The sequence below is a fragment of the Varanus komodoensis genome, unplaced genomic scaffold, assembly GCF_004798865.1.
Source record: "Varanus komodoensis strain SLA01 unplaced genomic scaffold, ASM479886v1 scaffold41, whole genome shotgun sequence".
Taxonomy (NCBI): domain Eukaryota; kingdom Metazoa; phylum Chordata; class Lepidosauria; order Squamata; family Varanidae; genus Varanus; species Varanus komodoensis.
Window position 1 is genome coordinate 7820842 of NW_025335954.1, and position 8795 is coordinate 7829636.

Sequence of the window (8795 nt, forward strand, 5' to 3'; positions counted from 1 at the left end):
ATGGGGTGTGAAGAAGGATGACAATAAGAAAGCTCTGGAATCAGGGGAAATAGAAAGACGGGCAAGGAAGGGTGTGCAGAGGTTACTGCCAGTCACCAGCTGGACACTAGCTTCTGGAATAATTACTTTCCATGACCGAGCACAAAAACAGGGAAGTAGTACCAGGGGTGAGGGAGATAAACATTTGCTTAGAATTCTGGGTAGTAACATGGGACATGGCCCCTCCAAGCATTTCCTGTGTTGCTGATAACTTCCTCCTACAGAACATGGGAGAAGAAATTAGGGAACTGGATCTCCTTGACTTGATTCTAATCAACATGGGTGAACTCATGGATCAAGTGGCAATTACAGGAACTCTGGGGGGAAGTGACCGTGTATTACGGGAATTCTTGGTTCTAAAGGAAGTAAAAAGCAAGTCTAGCCAAATGTGTTCCATAGGTTTGAGGAAAGTTAATTTTAATAAACTCAGAACAATAATAACTAATGAGATGCAACTAATGAGAAAGGAAATCTGAAATGGGTGAGTAGTTTTCACAAAGGAAATACTAAAGGCTCAATTAGAATTTCAACAATAAGCTAGAAGAAACCAATATAGCTTTATAAATACTTAGAAATTACTGTGACTGTGAAACAGAAAAGGTCATGTATAGGAAGTGGAAGGAAGGGAAGGGTCTCTTTTGCTGTCAATTGTTCCCAGCATTAGGCTCTTCTCCAGTGAGTCCTTCCTTCTCATGGGAGTGGAGAAATTCCTGAAAGGCAGCTTCTGGGCAGCAGTGGTAGTGGAATGTGACACTGGTGGAGGATCTTTCACAGACAACGGCAGTGATGCTGAAGCTAACTCTGGTTAGTACTGCACAGAAGAAGCAGGTGGTAAACCACTTCTGTATCTTATCTTGAAAACCCTATGATGAAAGAATCCAAAACAAAACAAGAGATCGTGCTAGTAAAAGAGAAAGGACAAGTATGAATAGTGCTGAGATGCGACTAGATCAAAGCTGAAAGGTAGTCTAGTGACTGATATGCACAGAGGCAAAAGGAAACTCCAATGCTGCGCATTATTAGAGACATTATTAGGGAAGAATGCAAAAAGACCGTCCCTGTAGCAAAAAGAACAAAGTCTAGATGGATGACAGAAGAAACACACACAATTGCCAAGGCCAGGCAAAAAGCAAAAGGTGACACAAATATGGTGACAATCATGAATGCAATTGTTCAGTAACTATCATATAGAGAGAAAAGTAACTAATACAGTGGCCAGTGCAAAAAAATAGAGGAGAATAACAAAAGAGGGAAAATGAGAGACCTCTGTCAGAAGATACAAGAAATCAAAGGGAAATGCAAACCTAGATTAGGAATGTTGAAAGACCAACAGGGAATATAATATCTGAACAGGAGAAAATAAAGAGAAAGTGGAAACAATATATGGAAGAACTATATAGAAGGATGACAGGGGACAGACTCTACCAGAAGAACTCTGCCAAGCTGTAGAGACTGAATTGGTCCAAATCCCAACAAGAATATGTCAACAGATCTGCAAATAATAACCCCCACACTGAAAATGTTCAATATACATTCTGATCCTCAAGAAAGGAAATGCTAAGAAGTGCGACGACGATAGGACCATTGCACTAATTTTGCATGCAACTGAAGTGATACTCAAGGTTTTGCAACAGAGAATTCTACCCTATGTAGTGTGAGAAATGCCTGCTGTTCAAGCTGGATTCTGAAAAGGAAGAGGCACTCAAGAGCATACAGCAAATATATGTTGGCTACTGAAGCACACCAAAGAATTTCAGAACAAGATCAGTCTGTGCTTTATAGACTACAGTAAAGCCTTTGTGTGGATCATGAGAAGCTATGGTTGGTCCTGAAAGAAATGGGCGTGCCTCGACACCTGATTGTCCTGATGCATTTTCTGATTTTCAGCATGGACAAGAAGTGACTTTTAGGGCAGAATATGGAGAAAGGCATCAGACAAGGGTGTATTTTATCCCCCTATCTGTTCAAACTGTATGTTGAACATATCATAAGGAAAGCTCAATTAGAGGAAAAAAGGAGTGAAAATTAGCAGAAAATGATCAATATCTTAAAATATGTAGACCATATATTACTGGCAGAAAGCAGCAATTGACTCCTGATTGACATGACTCCTGAGTGCAAAAGGAGGATTGCAGCAGAACATTAATAAAAATCATCACGCAAGAATTACACAATTTTAATGGTAGCGATGAAATAATTGAAATTGTGAAAGATTTTGCATACCTGAACATAATCATCAATTCATTTGGAGACTGCAGCCAAGAAATTAGAAGAAGACTGGGAAGGGCAGCAATGAAGGAACTAGAAAAGATCATCAACTATTTCACCGGAGACCAAGGCCAAAATCATCTGCACTATTGTATTCTCAGGCACTATGTGTGGGTGTGAAAGCTGCACAGTGAGGAAATTTTACAGGAAGAAAATCAATGCACTGATAGCGTGGTGGTGGAAAAGAATTTTGCAAATACCCTGGATCAACAGAAAGAAGAACAAGTTCTTGGTTCCTAGAACAAGCCAAAACTTTTCCTGGAAACAAAAATGATGGCACTAAAAATGGCATCTTTGAGCAAGGCAAGACTCCATGGAACAGACAATGCTAGAGGAGACTGAAGGCAGAAGAAGAAGAGAAAGACAGAATATGAGATGAATCACTTCCATAAAGAAAGTCGCAGCCTTGCACTTATGTTGAGCAGGGCTGTGAAGGTGATGACTTGATAACATGCAAGAACAACAACAAGCTCTATTGTGGACTGTGGACTGTGGGAAGCTGTGGACATAATATGCCTTGATATCTAGGAAAAAGAAACCAGATGCATAGTTATGAGGGATACTTGGCTCAACATCAAAAGGTGAATATGAACAATATGATGTGACTACAAAAACGGCAAATGCTATTGTGGGCTGCAAATAGAAATATTACTTCTAAATCTTGGTTTTCCTCTACTTGGCACTGGTTCGACCTCTTGAGAACTGCATCCAATTAATCACACTTTAAGAAAGATACAGATAAAGTGGAAAAGGTTCCAAGGCCAAGGATGATCACAGGATTAGAAACAAAGCCTTATGAGGACAGACTGGGAGAACTGGGCATAGTTAGCCTTTAGAAATGGAGATAGGATGGCACTGCTCAAGCACTTGAAAGGTTGGCATCCCAGTATATATAACATGTAATAATGGGCACAAGTTGCAAGAAGCGAGATTCTGGCTGAACTTCAGGAAAAACTTTCTGACTGTTAGAGAAATACAACAATGGAGCCAATTACCTAGGGAAGTCATGGGCTCTCCCACCCTAGAGAAATTCATGATGCAGCCGGACAGCCATCTGCTAAGAATGCTTGAAATTAGAGTCCTGCATTGAGCAGGGAGTTTGACCCAATGGCCTTATTGACCTTGAAGAATAAAAGTTTTTTTTTTCCTGATGACCAAACAGTTTTAGTTTTCTATCAGAGACACAAGAAGGTCAAAAGTATAAAATAAACCTCTGTCAAGAAAGTCAGAGTTGTAAAAAAAAAGCCTGGAAGCAGATGTTTTAACACTAGATGACCTAAAGGGTGATGTGGGTCAAGATAATCATGTATAAAAGGTAACTGAATGTTTCCTGCTGATTACGTTTTCCTTTGTGTGTGGATGTCTTCTGCTTTTATTGAACAAAGTTTCCTGCTATGACATTTTCTGTTACTAATCAATTCAAAAAGCTAAATGTATATACTGGCTGTGCATGATGGTCCCGAATAGAGATGGGCTCACTCTATATTGCTAGTATGCACCTACAATAAAGTTTTTTAAAAAGTGCTGGTGTTGCCTGTCTCTGCCACGGTCAGATAATAAATGGGGACTTTTTTGCCTGACCATTTATTTTGCCCCTTCCAACTGGACTATTCTATGATACTGCAATTAATTCACCTTTTTGGGACCATGTCAGTCACTTAAGCTAGCTCTGCTTATTTTCTGCTTTTTCTGATCTGCCCCATGGAGTGGGCCTGAAGCCTGGGATTTAACACAATCTTCATTTGGTCTGTGGGTCTAAGAGAGATGAAAGGAGCAGCACACCTGTGTTCTCCCTAGGGGCACCAGAACTCTTGCTATGCCGTAGTTTGCACCTGTTCACTGTCATGTAAATTGGGGATTCTAGAAATACAAGTCAAACCAGGTTTCTCCTTTGCAATGCTGCATATTTTATTTCCTTCTTCCACTAGTGAGTGCCTTTTGAAATTGCCTTAAATGGTTTATTGAAGCATTATGGAAGATTAAGAGACAAAGGCTGGACACAGTTTGGCTAAGCATGCTTAGCAAAAAGGAACTGAGTAAATGTGTTTAGGATCAGGCTGTAAGATTCTTTTAACTGTAGGTCCCTGAGGAATTATGATCAATCATTTGTCAATGAAAACCCCACTTTCCAAAGTAATCTATACCAAAGCCCACCTGTTAGCACTGTCACTTCACTATTAGTATTTTTATAAAGCCATCTTATGAACTCATTGTTTAATTCAATGAGGTTTACAACACAATTTGTACATCTACTCAGAAGTAAGTCCCAGTGCATAAAATAGGTCTTGCTCTGAGGTAAGAGTACATGATTGCACCTTTAGTTCACTGATTATTGATTAAATAGGCATGCATTTCTACATGAGTAAAAACAAGAATTCTTAAACAAAAGGCAAACTATATCTTCATATTGCACATTGTGTCATAATCTTAGAGGATTTAAGGAGGACTGAGAAAGAGGAATTCTTCTTTTAAAAGGTTGCTTTGCCATCTGCAATTTTTATAAAATGCTGGTAGTAAATGTGAGAGAGGGTTTTACTCTGCTGCCTGATTAATTAGTGCAACATTTTAATCCTTCAGCACTTTAACAAAAATCTATTAACTAACTAATTAAATGTTGCCATTCCCAGTTTTTATTAAAAACAAATTGTTCCAGCCAACTTATGTCATAGTATAATTTACCGTCAGTGTTGTGAATTGAAATCACTCAGGATAGCAGGGGTGAAAACTGAGAAAACAACAAAAGATGTTCTTCTGTCTTACACCACCTTCTGGATGGATATAATTATGAATATCATCCAACAACTATACATGTATACATGATTCTCCCCCCCCCCCCGTTTATTAAACAGAAAAGTGTACTGTGGTTTGTTACTTTCTGAAGGTCTTTTTTTTTTAAGCATGTAACTTGGGAAATGCACAATCAAAATAAATAAGAACATAAATAGGATTCCAGTGAGAAGCTATGGAAAATGTAGAACTGGGAAGTTGCAAGTCAAAAAAGAATCATGAGCATTTATTTATTTGTTATACTTTCCAGTAGCCAAGGCTTTCTGGGCAGTTGACATAATTTAAGAAAAACACAAAACAGAAATAAAAAACAAAAATTAAAACCACATAACCACAATAGCAATGGCAATTGAATCAGCAAAGAAGGATAGCAGCAATTCAGAATAAAATGCAATTAAAAAAAAGTTAAAATGTAGACTGTTAAAAATGCTGGGAGAATACAAAGGTCTTCCCCTGGCACCAAAACAAACACAAAGTAATTGCTAGGCTCACTTCTTTGGAAAGCTCATTCTACAACTCGGGTGTCACAACCAAAAAAACCCTTCACACACTAAAGGATTGGTTTGTCATCTTACCCATATGCCAGCTTACCCTTAAACGGTAAGTTAATTCACCACTACTCATGCTGTAGTCCCATCATGCCACAAACTTAAAGTGCTGTCTCCAATACCTCAGAACAGTTATTTTTTAAACTTCATGTGCTACAAGCACAGAGTTTGGAGACTGTATACTGAACAATTCTATTTAGCTTGGATTCAGATTTAGACTCATGCAATTGGCTGCTAGAAGATGTCTTCTCCACTCTCCTTCCCATGGCAGAGCCTCCAGCCTCCCCACAGCCCTGAAACAGCGACACAGGGGGACAAGAGACCCCACTGAATGGAGTGGGCTGTGTTGCAGAGAGAAGAGGGGAAACGCCTTCTGTGAAAAGAGCTCTGCACATGGAAGGTGCCTCCATGCCTTCACCCTGTACCACAGCCTACTCCATTCAACGCAGTCTCCCATTCCGGTGTGTTTTTTTTTCCCCCAGGGAGCTAGAGCAGCAGCCATACAGAGGATAGAGATAAGTCTGCTTCTGCCAAACTGGTTACACATAACTAAATCTGGATTCAATCAGTGATGCAGTTTGAACTCATCCTCCATTGCCCCACAGCTTTGGGCCCCTCAAATGACCATCCAGAGAGTGGCAAATGACAGGGACAATGGAGAACATCCTGGTACCAGATGCTCATTCTGCTATTCTTTCTTTAAAATATATATTATCCTTTTTATAACAAAGTGATGCTTGTTCCCTGGTAAATGTGTTCTGCATCAGAGTAATTGAAGCAAACCATGTTGTAGTCAGGGTGCTTTCCTTTAAGTGAGTTTAAAATGGGGAACTGCATGTGCTCAGACTATTACCTTTTTAATCAGGGTAGCAAATCTTTTTTGTTTTGCTATCAAAAATGTTGGAACAGTTGTAAAGCATGGAATGGCAGCAGGGTGTTGGTAACAATGAGGAAAGTTATCTGTGTGCTATCTATAGCTCCCCCTATCATCCTGATTAAGTCCAGGGTCCACAGAATCCAACCCACTCGACTGAAATGTTCAAACAAAATCAACCAACCAGGAAGGATAGTAAGAACTCGTTTCTTTGAATCTGTCCTATCGCATAGCAATTACGGGGAAGAATATACCATGGCCACTAACCATTGATCAGATAGCCTTTCAATTTTAATTCTTTCCCCTTAACAATATTTTTACAGGGATGTTAGTCACACACACACACAGTGAATTTTATTTTATTCAATAGAAGTTATCACCTGTTTCTCTCAGATTGTCTGGGGGTGGCTTACAGTAAACAACTATATTTACCACATAAATAGCTGAACACAGCAATTTGCTACTGAATGCATGAACCAGCTCTGCCAAAAAACTCTTTGAAGTGATGTGAGATAACCAAGTCACTATTTGGCATTCTCAGAAATATATGTGCTTATTAGTCTTTTGCCTGTATTAAAACACACACCCAGTAAGGTTTTTTAATATATATAATTCATTTAAGCATGCTGTTGCACACACAGTGGACCTTTCCTTACAAATTAGAGTAAATTTACCCTTTAATGAGACCAATATTTACTTACCATACGTTGCATTCCTAGGCTCCATATTTGGTTAATGGTTTGCAGATTTTACATAGGCCTCCCTAAAAAGTTTATTATTTTTCATAGCTTCATTAAACATAAAGGATATAAAGCTTCCGCTGCTTTCTGAGCCAATCTATTGTTGACACAGGACTAGCTATTGATTCTGTACCAGTTGAACTTTTTTTTACATAGTTTAGGGCACAATCCTGTACGCTTAAACAGAAAAAAGGGTCCTATAACTCAAGTTTTAGGACGCTTTCTATCTAACCATGCATCTGATTGCACCCTTGCCCATTCAAGGAATGAAGCTGCGTGGAGGAAGGGCAAAACAGAGACTTATTTAAGAAATTTATATGCTGTTTCTCAGGATCAAGTCCTCCCAAAGCAGCTTACAATTAAAACAATATAGGAATATTTTAAAAAGAAACACAGAACAATCCAGTTAAAAACAGCGACAATTGAAAAAGCCCAGTAAAAGTCTTTTAACCCCCTGCAGACATAAACAGAAGTTTTTTAGGTTTGTAGGTTTCTCCCAGCCACTGGGAGAGAGTTCCAGAGGAGGGGGCTATCATTGAGAGGCTCTCTCAGTCTACCTAAAGTCGGCCGACTTCGGTGGCTGGCGAATGAGAATATTGTAAAATTATTGTTGGGGAAAAAGTGAGCAGTTTTTCATTTGCACGATATCCCCACTCTGCTCCGCTTCGATTTGGAAGGACTGGAGGCTGAGAAATGAATGCATTGGACTCCGAATTTCTCTCCAAGCGGAGCCGTTACACTGAGTGGCGCTACACAAAAAAAAAAAAAAAAAAAGGCGAGCAAATTGCCTCGTCTTGGTTCTGGCACTACTGCATAACAAGAGGCAAGAACTCCCCATGGTTGCTGCCTCCGAGGGCGGCTGTCCTCTACGAAAGGACCGTAGTTTTCGCTTAGGAGGTTGCTAGCAAGAAGATTCGACGGTTGCTAGGAAACCTCTCCGCACTTCTGGTTAACAGGAAAGTCGCCATGATCTACGTAGTTAATTAAGCCTCAGTAGCAACGATACTGTCATTTCCTTCTTTTAAAAAAGGCGGGGAGGTCCTTGCTTTTAAAGCTGTTTCTCCCATAACCTGAAAGGCGAGGACTTCTATCCAATGGCCATGGGATTAGCTAATAGTGGAGGCGGCTCGCCCGCTTTGCTGGAAAGCTTTTAAACGAGAGTCAGCCAACCCGGTGTTTGGAATGACAACATCCATTAGTCGCAGCCAGTACGCCCTGTAATTGGGGATGATAGGCGTTGCAGTCCCAACTATCTGGGCGGGCCCGCCAGAGGGCCTAGCCTTGATTCAGTACTGTCAGTTACCTCACAGAGGTCAAGCCCTCTGATAGGTTACCGAGACATCACTCAACGCGACCGCGGACACAACAGTTTGCGCGCGCAGACCTTCCGCCTTCTTCCCTCGGGCCGCTTGCAATTGGTTTACGTCCGCATCGCTCGTGCAAAGGGGCGGGCGAATGGCAGCAGGCCCGGGTCTCCCATAGGCTGCGGGAGTTGCTGATGCTTGCAGTGCTGCTTTTACGATGGGCGGCGGGTGAAGG